We start from the raw sequence: 24179 nt of genomic DNA on the forward strand, positions 1-24179 counted from the left end.
TATAATATCAGATTTTTAAAAATGCATTTCAAATAACTTTTTATCTTTATTACTCTAAAATTATATACCCAATGAAATATGCCATCATCATAATATGATGGCAGACCATGACCTCTCAATGATGTTGAAAGATGCAATGTGATCAACCTGCGACCATGTAGTTGGCTGTTCTTTCTGGACAATGGTTCCATGTTGCCATTTAGTTTACTCTTGGCTTCTGCTCTTGGCAGGCTGGGAACTCAGCAGTTAGATAATCAGATCAGCCTACCACATACACTATGATACAGGAAAAGCTGCCCTAATATAATTTTATGCACCATCAGAGGAGCTGTTATCATGCCAAATGGTAACCAATAACCAATAAGATTAATGAGCTGTCCTCCCAATTTTTTGAATCAGTTACAAATCTAAGGTACTGTCTCTACCATTGGCTAGATTACACAGATCAAAAACTAAAGATTGGGGTGAAAAATGATATTGCTGAGTATTATATACCTAATGATCCACCAGAAATTTTTGGCATCTTGTTTCTGCAAACTTGCTCTGATGTTCCATAGTTCTTAGTTTCTGAATGAAGATGTTTTCATCAGGGGAACAATAGTTATCTTATTAAATTGAGAATTGATACTTAACACTAGGATATTCTGGGCTCCTCAAGCCACTATACACTACTGGTCAGAAAATATATGTCACATATCAGGGAAAAAATTAGTAGCTGCTACAAAATACTTGGAAAGATGTCAATGTCTGGGACTGAGGCAATTTGGGAGGATACCCTTTTGTAAATTATGCCCAACAGTAAAGGTGACTGGAATGTTAGAAGAATATAATAAAAGGAGAACCACTACTAATTCAGATATTTCATGAATAACATTTTACTACCAGATTAAAAAAAAAACAAGAAAAAACAATGAACTGAGATATTAACTGAGGATAAGAGCTAAATGATATGGGTAGTGATGAACTTAAGTAATAGCAAGTGAAACTCTATTCAGTTTCAAATATGAGTACTTTAGCAAATATGTGCACATTCCAGAACTCTGGTGTCATGACCTGAGCCAAAAGCAGATGCTTAACCAACTGAGCTACCCAGGTGCCCCCAAAGATCCTGTGTTTATATGATAGATCACTGTCTTATATTAGGCAGAAGCATGGAGATTTTTTGAAGACAATAAAATACACCAAAAAGGATGAAAGAAAACACACACAGAGTGAAAACAAAGATTGATTGTCCCATTCCTGCCCCTGTACTCCCAAAGACATTTTTTTTTCATTTGCTATTCCTCTGTTCTAATATTTATTGCAGAAGGGCTGACTGCAGTAGGGATATTCCCTAGGCATCCTTATCAGTTGACCTCCAGCTAGATTTTACCTATGAAAAGAACCAGTGGAAGGTTGTGTGCCTCTAGATGTGTGGGCTGCATCTCTGGGGCCAGCTGAATCTATATCTACATGGAACCAGCTCTTACCAGATTCCTTACTCTTACAGTTTCCTTTTAGTAACTGCAGTCTTTGAGCTCCAATTATAGCTCCCAATAAATTCTAGTTAAGTGTTGGAACTATAGTATCATCAAATCAGAACCTAATATCTTTACTGTAAGGATTCAGCAGAGTCCTCAAAGCCCAGCTACCAGGTTAGAAAACTTTTGCAGTGGTCAGTATCATAAGAACTGTGTTGGATATTATGCCTCTTTCATGTTATGCATTCTATCATCTGAAATGTACTTCCATGTAACTCCTGCTCATGTTCAAATATTCTTATCTCAGAGAATAGGAAAATAGGTTAGATAAAATGGGATACATTGTTAATATAAATCTAAAAGCTTTAAGTTAGAACAACAGAATGAATTATTATTAATTTGAGGCAGAAATGTTTTTTCTCAAATATAAAAATTCTATAACAATTATGAGAAAAACTTAAAATTTTTATTTTTAATGTTAACAGTCCATAATTTTCTCTTCTAAATCAACAGTGTCACTTATGTAAATCATTAGTATATTCATTGCTAATTTATGCCTACAGTATAAAAATTAATAGGTATTTTAAGACAATTAATTTAACATAAATCATGATTAAGTTAATATTACACAAGAGCCACTAAAATAGATATTTCATTACTGTGCCAAAATAAAATAGTGATGCAATTATAAAGATGTTCTTCATAATTTTAAGGAGAATTTAAGAAGCAATTTGTTTAAGATGATCTGAAAGCAAAATGAACTTGGGATAAAACTTGTTTTCATTTTATAGAAAATACAGCATTTTATTCCCTAGTTTTACATCAAGTTTTCAAAAATGACAAAAATAAGATTACTTTGAAAATTCTAAATTCTTAGAAAATAACACATTGTGTGCATGAGTTTAGATTAAATTCTGATCAATTTTGCATGTATTGCAATTAGGTGTTATTTACAAAAATCTAAAAGTTAATAAGTACAAATGGTGAAATTAAAAAATTAGGATATGAATAATTAATTAAAAATGGATAATGGCTCTGCACATATAAACTAGACACTCTTATAAACAGTGGCTATATAGTAGTGAAAGTAGAATGGCTGCTTTACAGCTTGCTTTAATATGGGAGAACCAGACAAAAAAACAATAAAATATAAGTACATAACATGTCCTGTAGTTACATGTATTTTGGTTACAATAAAACAGACTGAGTGAGATAGAGAACTGTCATGGAGACAGTCAAGAAAAGGGTTTGCTATTTTATGGTAGAGAAAGTCTGTCTCAAAAGGTGGCATGAGCAGAAGGCTGAGAATGAAAAAACAAACTATGTGGGTATCCAAGGTAAGAATGTCCCAGTTAGAGGAGGTAGAAAATTCCAAAGCCCTGATATTGGAGAAAACTTGAAGATTGCAATAAACACAGGGAGACTGGTAAGAGGCTATCAGATAATTGAGAAGAAAGATACTGATGAGTTGGACATTAGTCACTATGATCCAGTCTTAACATGTATAAACAAGATGTGTGGTTAATACACTGAGTCCGTGTTAATTATTTTTTTTTCATGTCCACATAGTTTAGGATGTTTCCTTTCATTGGAAACAGCTATCATCAAATTATTATCCATTGACTTTGAAATATTAGAGCATCAAATCTGAGTTTCTTTTTTTGTTTTGGAGGCAATTTTTTAAATTCAGTAATTTTTTAAAAATATTTATTTATTTATTTTAGAGAGAAAGAGAGAGAGCACATGAGGGGGAAGAAAGAGAGAGAAGGAGAGAGAGAATCTCAAGCAGACTCCCCAATAAGTAAAGAACCCCATGTGGGGCCTGATCCTGTGACCCTGAGATCATGATCTGAACCCAAAACAAGAGTTGGATGATTAACTGATTGAGCCAACCAGGTGCCCCTAAAATTTAGTGAAATTTTAAAAAGCATATTTAAGGGCAAGAAAATATGGCTTAAAACCCAATTTAAAAGGAAAAAGGGAAAAAAATATATATGACTTTATGTTGAAAGTTTAAATATGAGTGCAGAGTCAATGACATATCATTGATGGACAGTAGCATAAATGCTCATATTACTTTGTCTACAATCATGGACAAATCTGATTAATTAACTAGGAAAAGCTTTATTCATAATAAATACAAAAAATCAACAGATAAGCACAAAATAATTTCAATAATTCTACTACTCCTTTAATCTGTAATAGAACTAAATTTTGGATTTTTAATGCACATGTGAAATAAAAATAATATAACACAGATCAATATTTTGCTTTCCTTGAAATATTCTTTCAAATACTCAAGCTAAAAGAAATTAATTAAAAGCATTATTTGTTTATATGCACACACACACAAAAACACACAAAGTTTTAATCATATGGTAAGTAGTTTGGAAAAATGGAGAGAACATATGCTTTATGATTAGGCCGATGTTTAAATCCTTTCTCCACTAACTAAATATATACATGTTGTGAGAATTTACTTAACTTGGGCCTTATTTGAAAAATGGGGATATTAAATTATAATATCTGTTGCATAAAGTTGATGCAAATATTAATGATAATACATGTGAAATATTACACATATATCAGGTACATAATGCCCTTTCAAATAAGATTAATTATTATTATATTAATTGTCTGTTTTTTATGCTATAGGAAACAAGTTGCATATATATAGCTTCAAGGTACACAAATACAAATCATGTCATCAAAATCTTTTAGAGCAACCCTAACACCTGTGATTATGAAAATAATGCTATTATTTTCATGTCAAACGTATAGAACATAATTTAAAGAATTTCTCTCCTCATTATTCATTATCAAAAGATGAGGAATGCAGCATTTTCTTTAACTCCTTGCATGATTGACTTCTCTAGCATTGTTGTGTCACATATTCAATAAATAATAAATGAACAAATTAAATAACAATAAACAAATCTTGGTAATTCCGCCTGAAGTATATGTCAAATATTTCTGAAGCAACATTCAATGCTTAACTTATGCAGCATGTTTCATTGTCAACTAAAATTTAAAATAATTTATTGTCTTTTTTTTTTCCATTTTACTTGGTGGGAAGTGACTAGCAATATGAAGAATGCCCTATTTTTATTGTTCTAACTCATTTCATGTATTTCATGTATTTGATTTCAAATACACCCAGGCCAAAAGGAGCAAAAATATGATTGTATTTTTGAAAATAAAATCTAAAGTTTTTTTTCTGATTTATTGTCAAGTTGCATACCATAACAAGGTATTATTAATAATGAATCAAATATACAGAACATTTTTGCTGGCACTCTTTCTTATATATTACTGAAGTTCTTATTTTCATATTTAGCACATTTTAAAGTGATGGCAAACTAAATAAGGACTTATCAACCAATCAACTTACTAAGAAGAACAAACTAAACAGGACTTAAAAGATACAACTTAGAAGGCAAACTGACAGTTTGCCAGTTAATTTGCTTTTTAAAATTAATAGATTTGAGAATTGTTTAAAATTCTTTGAGAATTTCTGACACATCTTTCATTCTTTGTTTTATCTATTGTCTTTACCCAAACACCCATGCATATGCACACACATGTATACATGTGCACACACATGAATACTTGGTCACTGAGCTTGGAATTACTATTGAGAGGCTGTGTTCTAAGGTAAGCAGAGATCTCTGGTAATATGAAAAAAATATATGTATAAGTAAGATTTTAACAGAGCTGATACCTAATAGGTACATAGCATGTGCTTAGAACATTAATGCTTAATTTCTATTCTATAATTGTAGCTTGGGTGTCTGATTAAAAATTATGAAGTTCAGAATAATTTGATCAGTGGAACAGAATAGGGAACACAGAATTAAACTCTCCTTTATATAGTCAGTTAATCTTTTTACAAAGTTGGCAAGAATATGCAATGGGAAAAGGACAATCTCTTCAGAAAATGGTGTTGGAAAAACTGGACATCTACAGGTAAAAGAATGATGTTGGATTACTTTCTTACACCACACACAAAGGTAAACTCAAATGGATTAAATAACTAAATGTGAGATCTGAAACAATATAAATCCTAGAAGATACTGCACAGGCAGTAAATTATCTGACATGGGTTATAACATCTTTCTAGATATGTCTCCCAAGACAATGGAAACAAAATCAGAAACAAACTATTGGAACTACCTTAAAATAAAAAGCTTCTACATAGGAAAAGAAACAATTAGCAAAACTAAAAGGCAACCTAGTGATTAGGAGAAGATATTGGCAAATGACATATCTGATAAAGGGCGAGTACCAAAAATATATAAAGAATTTATACAACTCAACACATAGAAAAACTAAATAATTCAATTTAAAGATGGGCAGAAGAAATGAACAGACATTTCTCCAAAAGAGACATACAGATGGCCAACAGACACGAAAAGATGCTCAATTATCACTCATCATCAGGGAAATGCAAGTCAAAACCACAATGAAATATTACCACATACCTGTCAGAATGGTTAAAATCAATAACACAAGAAACCACAAGTGTTGGAGAGGATGTAGAGAAAAAAGGACTTTCATGCACTATTGGTGGGAATGCCTACTCGTGCAGTTATCCTGGAAGACAATATGGAGGTTCCTCAAGAAATTAAAAAAGTAGAATTACTACATGATCCTGTAATTACACTTATGGGTATTTACCCAAAGAATATGAAGACACTAATATAAAGGGATATAGGGATATATACACTACTATGTTTACTACCACATCATTTATAATAACCTAATTACTGAAACAGCCCAAGTATCCATTGATAGCTGAATAAAGAAGATGTGGTATATATATATATATATATATATATATATATTATAGATATATATATGTATGTATATGTGTGTGTGTGTGTAAACCCACATGTATATATGGGTGTATATATATATATATATATATATATATATATATATACACACACACATATATGTGTGTATATATGTATATAAAATTAAATTTAAAGTTAACTTTTCTCAAAAATATAAAATAAAATATTTAACCAACAAAAAAAAATCAGGAACAATTATTTGTTACTCATCACTCTTTTAAAGGACATGATGATATATGTTGTTCACCACTGTGTGTCTTTGCAGATAGAACTGTACCTTGTTTAAGCAGCAATTATTGAATAAAGCACACATAATTCTGTTCCTAGAAAACTAGCCTAATTTCTAAACTTGTTTTTCATCTTGTACTTTCTATGTCTATATCTAACTCACTTCTAAGAACAGGACTGAAGTAGTTATTAACTAGTGAGCATGTGGCAGGTAATAAAATGGCATTTACTTTATAAAGGTAACCTTTCTCACAATAAAGTGTTTTTGTAATGTATACTCCAATTATTAGCAAATGAAGAGATAAAGACACATTGTTATATTTTATATAATGCGTCCTTAGAAAACAGAGGCAGAGAAAGATTTGATGAAGAATAGGAGAAGGCAGTTTGACCATGGAGGCTGAGATTGGAGTGATGTGGACATGAGCCAAGCAATAAAAATAGCCATCACAAGCTGGAAGAAGCAGAGAACAGATTATTCCCTAGAGCCTCCAGTGGACGTATGGTGCTCCTAACAGCTTGATTTCATTCTAGTGAAATTGATTTTGGATTTCTGGCCTCCAAAACTGTGAGGGAATTGATTTCTGTTATTTTAAGCAACAAAGACTGTGGTAATTTGTTACCTCAGCCGTGTGAAGCTAATACACACTCCTCCCCAAACTCACACCTAAGGCCCCACAGAAGGTCCTGTATAACAAGCTTAATATGGAGGAAAAAAGGAGATTAGTGCCTGGATATAATTCCAAGATGAAAATGGACAGTAGCTGTACTGTAGTCATGTTCAGGGGTGGTTTTAAAAGACATTAGAGAGAAAAAAATCTTCCTACCTGCAAGTAGGACACTTTGTTAGCCAAATGGTGGGGAAAAAAAAAAAGTGGCCTGAAGAAAAACTGCGTACTGGTCTAATTGTGAGATCAGGGTTGGAGAAGAAAATGACCTAAAAACTTGAAGACGTGACAGTCTGAGTAAAGGTATTTCAATAGATATATCAGAGTAGCATGAAGTGTGAAGATGGTTTTCATTACATGTTGATTCTCACCAGAAAGTGTTTATCATGAAAGAGGTAACAAACAACCAAATAGACTAAATCATGTGCCCACTCTAACATCTACCTGTGTGTGTGTGTACACAAGAACGGAATAGTCATGCTGTTTGACTGTGGCTATGTATGGTCCCAACATCATGGACTCTCCCTTACCAGTACCGGTCTTTTTATTGCTACCTCTGAATATCCAAACTATAAACAAAGGAGATCTATATTGACCTCCAGAATTGCACTATTCCTTGAGGGGTTAAAAAGCCACTGATGACCAGTTAACTATATTGAGACCCTTCATTCTTAGGTTGCTTTTGCTGCCTGTAGAGCCTCAGCCAATACAAATGAAGCAGACGATGATGATTTGCTCTTCTTTCTAATCTCTATAATCTTTATTATTTTTTGGTTAATTTTCTATGATTTTCTCATATGGAAGATGGTGTTCTCAGTACACAATCTTTAACTTTGTTATTTCCATATAGCTTTCAATTTTGTACTTCCTTATCTTCCATTCATTTTCTGAAGCCTAACATATATGAGAAATATCATTAGCTTTAGCTGATCTGTGAGCTGTTTCATCTATCTTTCACTTTCTCGTGTCTCAATTTAGAATTATATTTTCTGATTTTTCCCCCCTTTGATTTGCTGGGAACAGGAGATTTTTCATTCTGATATATAAGCCTTGCATTTTGGGAAGTTTATTTTCTGTTTTGTGGATACTCTATACACATAGATTATCTGATATTTACTATTTGTTTGACGAGAGGAATTCAATCCTGACCCTCCATGTGCCGAAAAACATGGTGTCAATAGGCAGAGAAATGAACAAAAGCAGCTGGAGGGTTTAACTATATCTATATCTATCTATATCTATATATATATATATATACTATATTTAATATATTAAACTATAAATTTAATTTATAATTTAATTTAATATAAATATTAAAATATATATATATATATTTTATTTATTGATGAGAGGCACACACAGAGAGAGAGACAGAGAGGCAGAGACACAGGCAGAGGGATAAACAGGCTCCATGCAGGGAGCTTGACGTGGGACTTGATCCTGGATCTCCAGGATCACACCGTGGGCTGAAGGCAGTGCTAAACTGCTGAGCCACCAGGGCTGCCCAATATATATATATATTTTTTAAAGTAGACATTTTGGGGCTCCTGGGTGGCTCAGTAGGTTAAGCATTGGACTCTTGATTTCAGCTTGGGTCATGCTTTCAGGGTTGTGAGAGATCAAGCCCAACCTAGCATGGAGCCTGCATAGGATTCTCTCTCTTCTTCTCCTTCTGCCCATTCTCTGCATTCTCTATCTATCTATCTATCTATCTATCTATCTATCTATCATCATCTATCATCTATTTATCTATCATCTATCTATCATCTGTCTATCTATCTATCATCTATCTATCATCTATCATCATCATCATCATACTCTATCTCTCTCTCAAAAAAAATTCTGTCATATATTAGCTTTGTTTGCTAATCTGGATATACAGTGCCCTTTGGTTTCCAGCATCCCATCTCTTAGGGCTAAGCAAGAGCTTTGCATAATTCATTCTGAGGTTAAATACAATACAAAACATTTTTCTTTTTTCTTTCTTTTTTATTTTTATTTTTTTTTTTTAGTTTGTCTACTTGGTTGCATCAGGCCCATAGCAGAAAACCTCTAGCTTAGGAAGGTAGGCAAAAAGGAAAAAAAAAAAAAAAAAAAAAAAAAAACAAAACAAAAAACAAAAATAGAATGCCATTTATTTTTAAACATTTCTGATATTCTGGATATGGAATTTAGTGGGTCAGTTTTTATACCTTCTCTGTGATAATGCCCAAACTACTGAATTTTCATTCTTCTCGTATTTTGCATGTGTTTTCAACAATGTCCATTTGTTACTAGGAAAATCTGTACCTTGTCAGTTTATTCAATGTGTTTCAGTAAGGGAGGTAGTGCAGAAATAGGCAGCTCACATTTATCTTGAGAATGTGGTCTTGATTGTTAATTTGCTCACTTTGTTTTTATACCTCCATGAGTGTGTATGGGTGTGTATGAGTGTGTGTTAGCAATGTGATTATGAAAAGTGAGCATACACAAGTTATCATGCTTTGTTTCCTTTCAGTCAGATATCACCAGAATAATAATAGTGTCACTCAGTCAGAAATAAGTGTTCTTTTTCATTCACATCCTAGATCCCAGTTTATTTTTTATAGCATGATGTTATTTTATTTTATTTTATTATTTTATTTTATTTATTTTTTAAAATATTTTATTTATTCATGAAGACACACAGAGAGAGGCAGAGACATTGGCAGAGGATAAGCAGGCTCCCTATGGGAAGACTGATGCAGAACTCATTCCCAGGACTCTGGGATCACAACTTGAGCCAAAGGTAGGTGCTAAACCACTGAGCCACCCAGGTCCCCCAGCATGATGTTATTTTAAATTATTTCTGATGGCCTAACTAATCTGTGGGCACAATTTGAACACATTATTGATAATTATCATATTTTATTCAGTTTTGATTTTACTTCCTCATACTGAATACAGTCCAACCTCTTCCTTACTGGTTCTGATGTATAAATTCAAGCAGCTACCATGATGCTTCTTTCAGAACTATACTATCTCCTTTTCAGAAGGAACAGTGATTTTTTTTAGCTTTCACCACAGTCTCTGACCATTCTCCATTATGAATGTCCCACTGATCTAGAAACTTCAGGCTACCACACTCCAAGATTCTCTATGGATCCCTCACTCCTGAATCTATACTCAGTTATATGTGTTGTAATACATTGCTGAGTTACCTTAAGTGTTTCATTGTAAACATCTTTTTAAAAGACCTTTCTTTTGGGATGCCTGGGTGGCTCTGCAGTTGAATGTCTGCCTTAGGCTCAGGGCGTGATCCTGGAGTTCTGGGATCCAGTCCCACATTGGCTCCCAGCATGAAGCCTGCTTCTTCCTCTGCCTGTGTCTCTGCCTCTCTCTCTCTCTCTCTCTCTCTCTCTCTCTGTATTTCTCATGAATAAATAAATAAAATCTTTTTTTTAAAGACCTTTCTTTCTGTATGATCTAAAAATAATTCCCTAAACAGGTGATGTATGTTAATGTCGGAGCCTTGCTACACTAAGAATCAGTCCTCTCTTCTGACAATCAAGACTTTGATAATAACCCAAACTCCTTGCATATGTATTCAACTTCCTTTAAATTTAAGTTTTATTCCAGAAAACACATCAATCCTTTATGAAAATAGGATCTATAAGGTTTCAATGTACCATTTCTCAGTTATGCCTACAGATGCCTGAATCTGAACAGCTAATAGAGTTTGGCCTCAAGCTAAAAATACCCTCTATAGTGAATTATGTATATAAGAGAGTACATGTTTGATTATGTTGCTAGGTGTTTTCTTAGTAGGTATTTTATATGTAAAATATGAATATTGTGATTCATTAAGTTGCTTTATTTAAATTACAGTTTTCAAGTTAACATTAATAATATCCTTCAGTATGCATTAACTATCCAAATCTTTCAGATAATTTGATTAGTTTTATCTTCAGTCTTCAACCTTGGAAGTACTTTCTAAGCACTTTCTTGAACTTACTTTTGAGGTTAAATCACTGTGTCATTAATATTTAAAAAAGACTAAATGGAAAGAGATGCTCATAAAGTCCAGACATCTTTGTCACTGATATAATAGGGCAACGAGACAATTTCCCTCCTAAGAACCGGAAGATAGTTCTGTCTGTTCTGTGTTGGCTCATTTATCTCTGTTACATTGATGAATGCATTTTCATGACAATACTTGGTCTGAATAATGAAAAGCTGAAAGAGATAGTCTGATGGTTGAGATGGAATATTTAAAATTTTCTTTCCAATTATAGCTAACCATCTTTTTGAGATTTACCATTGAGATGATCAATCATTTAGGGGGAACAGAAATTCCTAGATGATATTTTTAAACTAAATTACAAGTCATTTGAATAGCATAATCTCTTTTAAAGCTTTACTAAACTGGTGTGAACTCTAAGTCATTATATCTTCTTAAACATAAGTACATAAAAGTATAACAAGGTGTTTTCAGCTATTCACTTGGCAAGAACTTGAATATACATTACAAAAAAGTTTATTGAAAGATAACCTTTATAAAACAAATCAACTTTCTATTATATGCTCAGTTCCACACATGTTCACTAGTTAAACAGATTCATTTGTTCTCTTCTTAGTTATAAATGAGGTAGATAATTATTCTGCAAGATGACTTAAACTTCAGGATGCCTAAGAAGCACTTGAGGATCTTGGCAGAACTTGAGACTGCATTTTCTCAAGCTTTCTCAACATCCACCTAACTAGTCAAAATCTGGGGCAAGTTTTCTGCATAAGAAGTTCATATACTTGGATGGATCTTGTTTTTTGATTGGCAGTTAAAATACATACAATTCTGAAAGAAATTGTGCTTTAAACTATATGACAATTTACAATATTTTTAACAATAACTGCTAAGATAAGTTAGTGCCATTTGTGAGCCTATTTGATCAAATTTTGGCTATGAATGACAGTAACAAAATAGGATATTATCATTAAAATGATGACTCTGTTTTCATAATTATCACAGCACACCTAATACGACTTTGTGTGTGTGTGTGTGTGTGTGTGTGTGTGTGTGCTCCAGGAATTTTTCTAAGGCTTTACATATAATTAGTCATATCCATGCTTACAACAATCTTATCAGTTACACAGAATAATTATCCCCATTTTACAGGTGATAAAACAGGGGTAGAAAGTGCTTAAGTAAGTTCAACAAGATCACAGAACCACAGGAAGTAAATAAAAAAGCCAGACTCAAAATTTACAGTCTCTATAGAGTAAATTCTTAAACATTTTGCTATACCTCTTGTGTTTCAGAATTGAAAGCAATTGTAAATTTTAAAAATTGAACTGATTTAATCAAAGAAGAAATGGAAGGAAAGCTTAAGGTTTTATAAAGATGCTGCTTGACAGATCTTCCTCCAGTTGAAGAAAGAAGACATGTGGAAGCTTTAGCAGTCTGAGACTCTTGCTTACTTATTTATGGCTCCACAAAAAAGAAATACCTCAAACCCAAGCATGACTTTACAGTATATTTTAGATATTGCTAAATTAAATGAATAATCAAAATCAAGCTAATTGAATTAGTGACAAGAGGTTCAAGTAAATTTATTGTCCTACATAAAAATAAATGGAAGTGGATTTCTAAAGAAACAATCTGAAAGCTGCCTCTTGCTTTACTAGGAAGAGTAATGAATTGTCTATGCAATGGAAATCAGAAGATATGCATATACGCTCATGTTTATGAACATTATAATTAAGAAAATGAGTTAAAAAGTAGAATGTTTTTCAGTTGCTTGTGCTAGGTCTTACTTCTAAAAAATATTATTTATTTTTAATTTACCAGCTTGAGTTTGGTTTAGATTCTGAGAGAGAATATGAATTCTCTAAAGGTACATTTTTTTTTGAAATCTCACTTTGTACTTGTAGACACACCAAAAATATCAGCACAGCGCTTGCTATAGATAGACTTCTTTGTGTGCCCCCAAAAGTTCAAATGTTGAAGCCCTAAAATTCATATGTTGAAATACTAATCCCCAAAGTAATGCAGACTGCAGAGGAAGCTTTGGGGAGATATTTAGGTTTAGATGATGTCATGATGATGGAGCCTTTAGGGTGGGATTTGGGCCTTTATTAGAATGGACACTAGAGAACAATTCTCCCTATCATCAGTGAGGACACAGTAAGAAGGTAACCATCTGTAAGCCAAAAAGAGAGTTCCCATCAGAAACTGACCATGCTAGCACCCTGACCTTCTATTTTCAGCCTTCAGGATGTGAAAAACAAAAAACAAAGAAACACAAATTTCTATTGCTTAACTCACTTGCTCTAGGGTATTTTGTTATGGCAGCCTGAGATGTAGTATTGAAAAGTGAGGTGCTGCTGTATCAAATACCTAAACATGTGAATGTTGCGCAGTCTGTGGCAACATGATCAGGGTCCTGAGGGAAAGGGGATGAGGAAATAAAAGAAAAGTAAAGAGATGAGGACAGGAGGGACACAGTGGATGATGTCCAAGCAGTGTCAACTTTATTCAAGGTTTTTACGGTATTATATAGCACAAGCAGAACAAAGATAAAGGAATACCTACAGGCATGACAGACCCTACTGACCCAGGAGGGTCCTAGTTAATAGATAAACATGTTATTCTAGGTGCATATGCTTTCAAAAGGACAATAGATAGATTAACAGACCAGTAAGAATAGCACAGACCCTTATTTAACTTTACCACCAGGCTAGAACACATTATATCAATTGTATTATGTGGGCGATCACGTAAAAGCGAGCTCCGGAAACCACTGCTCAAGCCCTTTCTCAAGCGTCTACCAACTATTTACCCTTTGGGCTCCTGAGCCTTATGAGTAAATGAGGGATGCAAGTTCGAGCTTGGTTTGGTTTAGTAACTCTAGCTAGTCTGTGGCCATCCACATGTGAAAGTAGCTTTTGATCCAGGTAATAGGTGAAGTCTGGGTGAATTTTGAGGTGCATGCTATACATATGGACATTAAGAGGGATTTAGGTGAAGTCTGAGATGGAAATGAGAAGCATGTTACTAGAAACTGGAGGAAAAGTGATCCTTGCAACAAAGTGGCAAAGAACTTGGCTGTAGTATATTCTAGTGTTCTGTAGAATGTAGAACTTGTGAGTGATACAATTGGATATTTAGTTGAGATTTCTTAGTAAAGTATTGACAGAATGGCTTGTTTTTTCCTGACTGCTTGCAGTAAAATGCAAAAGACAAGAAATAAATTCAAGAAGGAATGGTTAGACAAATAAATACACACACAGACAAACAAACAAAAAAGAACCAGATGTTGAAGATTTGGAAATTGCTCAGCTTTTCCATTATGCAAAAAGTAAGAAAGCTTGTTCTGAAGAGGGCACTAAGGGTATGGCTGAAAAATCATTTGACAAAAATTTGCAGGATTATATTTAACTGAAGGGGTGGAGATGGGACAAGGCTTCTTGGATTTGATAGAACTGGATGACAGATATTTTTGTCTGAACATCTGTTCTTCAAGAAAAAGGAAAAACTATTGTGAAGTCAATGCAGAGATCATCAGTGCCACTACTTTGGTTCAAAAGTTTCAGTAGACATTTTAGGTTAGGATGTCTAGTGGACTGAAAAAATACTAAGAAAGCAGAAAAAACCAACTATTATTTGTGTTATTTATTTATTTAGATTTTATTTATTTATTCATGAAAGACACACAGAGAGAGAGAGGCAGAGATACAGGCAGAGGGAGAAGCAGGCTCTATGCAGGGAGCCTGATGTGGGACTCAATCCTGGGACTCCAGGATCACGCCCTGGGCTGAAGGCAGCCCAGCCCCTAAACTGATGAGCCACCTAGGGATCCCTTATTTATGATTTTTAAAATGTATCCTATATAGGATCTGCTGTAATTGTCTGAGAATAGAAAGTGGTTCAGAATTAAACTAGGCCTTTCTCTACCCCTGTTTTGCGTATATATATACACACACATATATATATATATATATATATTTTTTTTTTTTTTTCTAGTATTCAAGAGACGTGTTGATTTTACTTGCTAGATGTTTCCTGAACCTTCGAGCCCATGGAGCTGCAACACTAATAATTAGTGGTGGGGGACAAATTCTCTTTAACCTTTTCATTCTACATTTATTTTCCTTTCTCCACTGTGGATCCTACTCATCTCATGGTATCCAGTGCTCAATATCCTTTGCAATATATAATTATTTCATTATGCTTCTTCTTTGGGTTCCCACAATCCTTTAGTGTCATGACTGTATTCCTTTGACTTCCCCTCCAATGTTCCTCATTTCTTCTTTCCTGGGATTTCCTTTGCCAGATCCTTCTTCCTAAAGCCTTGCTTACCTTAATCTCAATACCCTGTTACTATTATTTCTGTCATACCTTTATCTTTCTCTAGGCCCTACCAGTCTATCAGGAACCCAACATTTTATCTTCAGTTACTATCACATCTTACCTGAAAATTTTTGCCTTAGATTCCCAGTATCCATTTCATATTTTCTATCTTTAACGTTTAATCTCTTTTCACAATTTTACCTTGCAGATCCAAATAATTCATGTCTGGCTATTCCATGTATGACCCCAAAGACTTGCTGCCAAAGTCTGCTGCCTTGGTGTCCAACCAGGACAGCTACTGTGTAGGATCCTGAGCTCAAAGTTCTCCTGCATTTGAGGTTTAATGTTCTGTAGTTGCTGTTTTGATTCTTAATAATTTTATCATTGCATTTATATTTTCTAAGTGGACTTTAATGACACCATGAAGCATGTACCAGAGGCTCAAAGTGTCTATTTTTTGACTGATGAAAGTCTCCTGTGACCACCATGGGACCTATTCTGGGCTGCCAACATGTGCAGATGTGCCTAGGTATGTGTGTGGGCAGGGGTAGGGTCAGATTACCACATCACTTGCATCTTTGTTGAAGTAGGTCATTGAGAGGACCATTGGTTGACTTGTGAGCTGAACCTGGGAAAATAGAGGCTCCTCAACTCTTCCCCCATCCCTAGAACTCTTCCCCTATCCCTAGAACATACATTCTGCCATGGTTTCCACCCACAGTAAGAACCTGTTATTAAGGACACAGGCTTGAACAAGTAATGTGTTGTTAAGAGCCTCTGGACAGTGTACACGACCAACCCAGTTAAGGCCTCTATATAAATTTTTAACATTTGGTGAGTCAGTGAGATCTATTTGTCTTGCTGCCATCCAAGACAAGCTTTATATGCCAATTCCCTTGCTTATTAAAACTGCCACCTAGAAAACAAAACAAAACAAAACAACAACAACAAAAGAACTGCCACCTAGGGACATCTGGGTGGCTCAGTAGTTGAGCATCTGCCTTTGGCTCAGGTCATGGTCCTGGAACCCTGGGATCAAGTTCTCACATCGGTCTCCCCACAGGGAGCCTGTTTCTTTCTCTGCCTCTCCTTCTCTCTCTGTGTGTCTCTCATGAATAAATAAATAAAATCAACAAAACAAAACAAAATAAAATAAAAACAAAGAAACCCTGCAACCTACCACTCTGGAGTGCAGTGCCTCTTTCTTTGGTCTTTCCTTAACCTCCTTGTATGGGGAGAGTTATCAGATTTCACTCCAGAAGTTCCCAAGGTTGCAAACCAACAGTTTTGAGAAGTGACAGAGCAAAGGCATAGGTGCCCCAGCCTGGCAGCTTCACAGGGCATCTGGTCAGCAGAAGGGTGGAGGCTGCTCCTCAGTGGGACTGAAGTTTTTACCCTCCCCGGTTCAGGTATGGAGTGCATCCAAGTGTAGAGACTTAACCATTGTTGAGTAGTGCTCTTCTGCAAGTATCCCTGTGCACATGAGTAGGTCCCTAGGCCAGCTCTGTTACTTGCTTGAACAGATCCTTCCTTCTGCCTTCCAAGAGAGTCCTTCCTCCTTCCAAATGGGTCCTTCCTCCTTCTAAATGGTTTGCAGCTTGGGGCCTCCTCCAGGGATGAGCCATGATATAGAAATGAGCTAATAAAAATTTTAATTTTTCTTTACTTAGAATAGAATTATGTAGAAAATAAAACCAATGACAAACTAGGAGAGGGGAGAGAGAGACAGAGAACAATAAAAAGAAAAAAAAATTCTATGTACCATTACCAACACATTTTAATTGATTTTAAGAACAGAAAGCCTTGCATCTTCACTTCACACTGAGCTCCATAGACTCAGTGGCTGGTCCTGCTTGATATTCACTACCATCCTCAGACTTAGGATATAGACCACCTATCTAAGACCCACCACTCCTGGTTTTGTTCCAATATTTGTTTCTTTCTGCCTTCATTTGATGTGTGGCTTTCTTTGAGGATCTTGTTATTCACACTCCATTTATTCTCTTTCTGAAATATTTTTAAGTAAAAGTGTGAGTTAATTTTTAAAATGCACATAGTAATAACTATTATATTGATATTGTAAAAGTAATAAGATTGTACAGAAATGTTAATACATTAATAACTGTAAGCAATGAGGTCTGTTAAATGCCTTTGTGTTGGAATGCTTGAATTGCTCAGTGGTTGAGCATCTGCCTTTGTCTCAGGTCCTGATCCCAAAGTCCTGGGATTGAGTCCTGCATCAGGCTCCCCACCGGGAGCCTGCTTCTCCCTCTGCCCGTGTTTCTGCCTCTCTATGTCTCTCATGAAACGAAGAAATTAGGTCTTTAAAAAAAAACGCTTCTCTGCTGAAATATCTAGAGTACCTTCCCTTTTCACGAGTGAATGTTGAGTAATACAGTTTATAAATTAAACTAGACTAAAAGAAATCTCATTTCTTCCTTAATATTGCAAAATATCAAAAGTTACTGGAATGGGATGTCTCATGACATTGGAAGGAAGTGATATAGCTCCAAGGGAGCCATCTTTGGACAACTGAAAAATGAGAATTTTGAAGTTAGGCTTAAATCTAAGTTCTGAATTTATAACTGGGAGACTTTTGCTTAGTTTAGTACATCTCCAAGATTTAGTTCCCCCATTTATATAATATAATAGTATTTTTCACATTGTTGATGTAATGATTACATGGATATGAACACTTCGCAAACATTCTGCAAATATCTTTTATTATTTATATAATATCTTTACTTCAGAGTTCTTTATAGGGGATTAGATACATAAAAGTTTGGGAATTTTTAATAGCTCCAGTTTTTAAGGCCCCAGTACTAAACATTTGATTTGGCACTTATGACGTGCCAACCACATAAATTTATTTCTTTTTTTTTTTATAAATTAATTTTTATTGGTGTTCAATTTACCAACATACAGAATAACACCCAGTGCTCATCCCGTCAAGTGTCCCCCTCCGTGCCCGTCACCCATTCACCCCTACCCCCGCCCTCCTCCCCTTCCACCACCCCTAGTTCAATTCCCAGAGTTAGGAGTCTTTATGTTCTGTGTCCCTTTCTGATATCTCCCACACATTTCTTCTCCCTTCCCTTATATTCCCCTTCACTATTATTCATATTCCCCAAATGAATGAGAACATACACTGTTTGTCCTTCTCCGATTGACTTACTTCACTCAGCATAATACCCTCCAGTTCCATCCACATTGAAGCAAATGGTGGGTATTTGTCGTTTCTAATGGCTGAGTAATATTCCATTGTATACATAAACCACATCTTCTTTATCCATTCATCTTTCGATGGGCATCTTTGCTTTTGTTTCTTTTGCTTTCCTGGATGTATCTTGCAAGAAGTTACTGTGGCCAAGTTCAAAAAGGGTGTTGCCTGTGTTCTCCTCTAGGATTTTGATGGAGTCTTGTCTCACATTTAAATCTTTCATCCATTTTGAGTTTATCTTTGTGTATGGTGCAAGAGAGTGGTCTAGTTTCATTCTTCTGCATGTGGATGACCAATTTTCCCAGCACCATTTATTGAAGAGACTGTCTTTCTTCCAGTGGATCGTCTTTCCTCCTTTGTCGAATATTAGTTGACCATAAAGTTCAGGGTCCATTTCTGGGTTCTCTATTCTGTTCCATTGGTCTATGTGTCTGTTTTTGTGCCAGTACCACACTGTCTTGATGACCACAGCTTTGTAGTACAACCTGAAATCTGGCATTGTGATGCCCCCAGCTATGGTTTTCTTTTTTAAAATTCCCCTGGCTATTCGGGGTCTTTTCTGATTCCACACAAATCTTAAAATAATTTGTTCTAAGTCTCTGAAGAAAGTCCATGGTATTTTGATAGGGATTGCATTGAACGTGTAAATTGCCCTGGGTAGCATTGACATTTTCACAATATTAATTCTGCCAATCCATGAGCATGGAATATTTTTCCATCTCTTTGTGTCTTCCTCAATTTCTTTCAGAAGTGTTCTATAGTTTTTAGGGTATAGATCCTTTACCTCTTTGGTTAGGTTTATTCCTAGGTATCTTATGCTTTTGGGTGCAATTGTAAATGGGATTGACTCCTTAATTTCTCTTTCTTCAGTCTCATTGTTAGTGTATAGGAATGCCATTGATTTCTGGGCATTGATTTTGTATCCTGCCACGCTACCAAATTGCTGTATGAGTTCTAGCAATCTTGGGGTGGAGGCTTTTGGGTTTTCTATGTAGAGTATCATGTCATCGGTGAAGAGGGAGAGTTTGACTTCTTCTTTGCCAATTTGAATGCCTTTAATGTCTTTTTTGTTGTCTGATTGCTGAGGCTAGGACTTCCAATACTATGTTGAATAGCAGTGGTGAGAGTGGACATCCCTGTCTGGTTCCTGATCTTAGGGGAAAGGCTCCCAGTGCTTCCCCATTGAGAATGATATTTGCTGTGGGCTTTTCGTAGATGGCTTTTAAGATGCCGAGGAAAGTTCCCTCTATCCCTACACTCTGAAGAGTTTTGATCAGGAATGGATGCTGTATTTTGTCAAATGCTTTCTCTGCATCTAATGAGAGGATCATATGGTTCTTGGTTTTTCTCTTGCTGATATGATGAATCACATTGATTGTTTTACGAGTGTTGAACCAACCTTGTGTCCCGGGGATAAATCCTACTTGGTCATGGTGAATAATTTTCTAAATGTGTTGTTGGATCCTATTGGCTAGTATCTTGTTGAGAATTTTTGCATCCATGTTCATCAGGGATATTGGTCTGTAATTCTCCTGTTTGGTGGGGTCTTTGTCTGGTTTTGGAATTAAGGTGATGCTGGCCTCATAGAATGAATTTGGAAGTACTCCATCTCTTTCTATCTTTCCAAACAGCTTTAGTAGAATAGGTATGATTTCTTCTTTAAACGTTTGATAGAATTCCCCTGGGAAGCCATCTGGCCCTGGACTCTTGTGTCTTGGGAGGTTTTTGATGACTTCTTCAATTTCCTCCCTGTTCAGGTTTTCTATTTCTTCCTGCTCCAGTTTTGGTAGTTTGTGGCTTTCCAGGAATGCGTCCATTTCTTCTAGATTGCCTAATTTATTGGCGTAGAGCTGTTCATAATATGTTTTTAAAATCATTTGTATTTCCTTGGTGTTGGTAGTGATCTCTCCTTTCTCATTCATGATTTTATTAATTTGAGTCTTCTCTCTCTTCTTTTTAATAAGGTTGGCTAATGGTTTATCTATCTTATTAATTCTTTCAAAGAACCAACTCCTGGTTCTATTGATCTGTTCCACAGTTCTTCTGGTCTCAACTTCGTTGAGTTCTGCTCGAATTTTAATTAACTCTCTTCTTCTGCTGGGCGTCGGGTCGATTTGCTGCTTCTTCTCTAGCTCCTTTATGTGTAAGGTTAGCTTTTGTATTTGAGTTCTTTCCAGTTTTTGAATGGATGCTTGTATTGCGATGTATTTCCCCCTCAGGACTGCTTTTGCTGCATCCCAAAGATTTTGAACGGTTGTATCTTCATTCTCATTAGTTTCCATGAATCTTTTTAATTCTTCCTTAATTTCCTGGTTGACCTTTTTATCTTTTAGCAGGATGGTCCTTAACCTCCACGTGTTTGAGGTCCTTCCAAACTTCTTCTTGTGATTGAGTTCTAATTTCAAGGCGTTATGGTCTGATAATATGCACGGGACGATCCCAATCTTTTGGTATCGGTTCAGACCCGATTTGTGACCCAGTATGTGGTCTATTCTGGAGAAAGTTCCATGTGCACTTGAGAAGAATGTGTATTCAGTTGAGTTTGGATGTAAAGTTCTGTAGATATCTGTGAAATCTATCTGGTCCAGTGTATCATTTAAAGCTCTCGTTTCTTTGGAGATGTTGTGTTTAGAAGACCTATCAAGGGTAGAGAGAGCTAGATTGAAGTCACCAAGTATAAGTGTATTATTATCTAAGTATTTCTTCACTTTGGTTAATAATTCGTTTAAGTATTTGGCAGCTCCCACATTCGGGGCATATATATTGAGGATTGTTAAGTCCTCTTGTTGGATAGATCCTTTAAGTATGATATAGTGTCCCTCTTCGTCTCTCACTACTGTCTTTGGGGTAAATTTTAGTTTATCTGATATAAGGATGGCTACCCCTGCTTTCTTTTGAGAACCATTTGAATGGTAAATGGTTCTCCAACCTTTTATTTTCAGGTTGTAGGTGTCCTTCTGTCTAAAATGAGTCTCTTGTAGACAGCAAATAGATGGGTCCTGCTTTTTTATCCAGTCTGAAACCCTGCGCCTTTTGATGGGGTCATTAAGCCCGTTCACGTTCAGAGTTACTATTGACAGATATGAGTTTAGTGTCATCATGATATCTATTTAGTCCTTGTTTTTGTGGATTGTTCCACTGAACTTCTTCTTAAAGGGGAATTTTAAGAGTCCCCCTTAAAATTTCTTGCAGAGCTGGTTTGGAGGTCACATATTCTTTCAGTTCCTGCCTGTCTTGGAAGCTCTTTATCTCTCCTTCCATTTTGAATGAGAGCCTTGCTGGATAAAGTATTCTTGGTTGCATGTTCTTCTCATTTAGGACCCTGAATATATCCTGCCAGCCCTTTCTGGCCTGCCACGACTCTGTGGAGAGGTCTGCTGTTACCCTAATATTCCTCCCCATGAAAGTCAGGGACTTCTTGTCTCTTGCTGCTTTAAGGACCTTCTCTTTATCTTTGGAATTTGCAAGCTTCACTATTAGATGTCGAGGTGTTGAACGGTTTTTATTGATTTTCGGGGGGGATCTCTCTATTGCCTGGATCTGAATGCCTGTTTCCCTTCCCAGATTGGGAAAGTTTTCAGCTAGGATTTGTTCAAATACATATTCTGGCCCTCTGTCCCTTTCGGCGCCCTCGGGAACCCCAATTAAACGTAGGTTTTTCTTCCTTAGGGTGTCATTTAATTCCCTTAATCTGTCTTCATGGTCCTTTAATTGTCTCTTTTTTCCTCAGTTTCCCTCTTTGCCATCAACTTGTCTTCTATGTCACTCACTTGTTCTTCCACCTCGTTAACCCTCGTCGTTAGGACTTCTAGTTTGGATTGCATCTCATTCAATTGATTTTTAATTTCTGCCTGATTGGATCTAAATTCTGCAGTCATGAAGTCTCGTGAGTCCTTAATGCTTTTTTCTAGAGCCACCAGTAGCTGTAGAATAGTGCTTCTGAATTGGCTTTCTGACATTGAATTGTAATCCAGATTTTGTAGCTCTGTGGGAGAGAGGGCTGTTTCTGATTCTTTCTTTTGAGGTGAGGTTTTCCTTCTAGTCATTTTGCTCAGTGCGGAGTGGCCAAAAACAAGTTGTATTGGGAAAAGGAGAGAAAGAGAGAGAAGGAAAGAAAAGAGAAAAAGAAAAAAGAAAAAGAAAAGAAAAAGGAAAGAAGAGAAGAAAAAGGGAAAGAAAAAGAAAGAAAGGTGAAAAAAAAAGGGGGTGGGGGAAGCAATCAGAAATCAAAAAGAAAAGAAAAAAGAAAAAAAAAAACACGGGGGAGTATTTCTGTAGACTTTAAGTCCCTTGACTTCCCCTGGAACTGGTCCGTCCAGCTGGTCTTCTGGGGGAGGGGCCTGTTGCGCTGATTTTCAGGTGTTAGCACTTGGGGGAGCTGCTCTGCCCCTGCCTGCTGCAGGGCTCAGCGGGGGTTGTTCACCCCGTGAGGTCTCAGGAGGAACAGTTGCAGTTGCTATGGCAACTCTGGAAGCCTGGATTCAGCCTCCGCAGGAACTACGGGGCTCGGGGCTCTCGGTTCTCCGTCCGCAGGGCCTGGAGGCTCCGGGGCGGGGCCGCTGATCTGCTCAGCTCCGGGCAGGAGCGTCCTCGCTGTCCTGGGCCCTCCCGGCCTCTGCCTGTCCCGGGGGAGGCCGGATCCTGGGCTGTGTCCCGGCGCCCTGTGCTCCGGGGCCTGCGCTGTGGGATTCGCGCTCCCGCCCCGCAGCCCCCTCCGCGGAGCCGCCGCCCGAGCCCCTCCGAGCTGCTCCGGCCCCGCCGTGCGCGCTGCAGCCCTTAGGGAGCTCGGAGCACTCTCCTGCGCTCGCAGGTGTCTGTTAGTGTCCCAGGGAGCCTGAGGGCATCCCCCCCCTCCTGGGTCCTGCTCCAACTCCCTGCGAGCCCCTTTCCGCCCGCCCGGGAAGGTTGGTGCAGCTCCTGCTCCTCCGGGACGGGGCTCTCCAGTCCTGGGGACACTCGCCCCGGCCTCAGCCCGGCTCCTCGCGGGGCCCCTCCCCCTCGGAGGCCTTTTGTTTCTTTATTTCTTTTTCCCCGTCTTCCTACCTTGATAGAAGCGCGAACTCTTCTCACTGTAGTGTTCCAGCTGGTCTCTCTTTAAATCTCAGGCCGAATTCGTAGATTTTCAGGATGATTTGAAGGTTATCTAGGTAATTTGGTGGGGACAGGTGATTTGGGGACCCTACTCTTCCGCCGTCTTGCCACTAACCCCAACCACATAAATTTAAATAACACAATTTTGTTTTCTTCTAACAAGGTAGGATACAAAAGATTATCCTCTATCCCACCATGCTGTTTTTAAAAATATTTTTTTGTTTTATATTGAATCTTTAACATTTTTTATGACAATGAACTTTTTCTTTAGTATTATTATGTAATGGAACACAATGTGGTCATAATTTAATCAATTATTTGTTTCCAATAATGTGATTGCTTTCAACCTTT

Source organism: Nyctereutes procyonoides, unplaced genomic scaffold (assembly GCF_905146905.1).
Source record: "Nyctereutes procyonoides isolate TBG_1078 unplaced genomic scaffold, NYPRO_anot_genome, whole genome shotgun sequence".
NCBI classification, from domain to species: domain Eukaryota; kingdom Metazoa; phylum Chordata; class Mammalia; order Carnivora; family Canidae; genus Nyctereutes; species Nyctereutes procyonoides.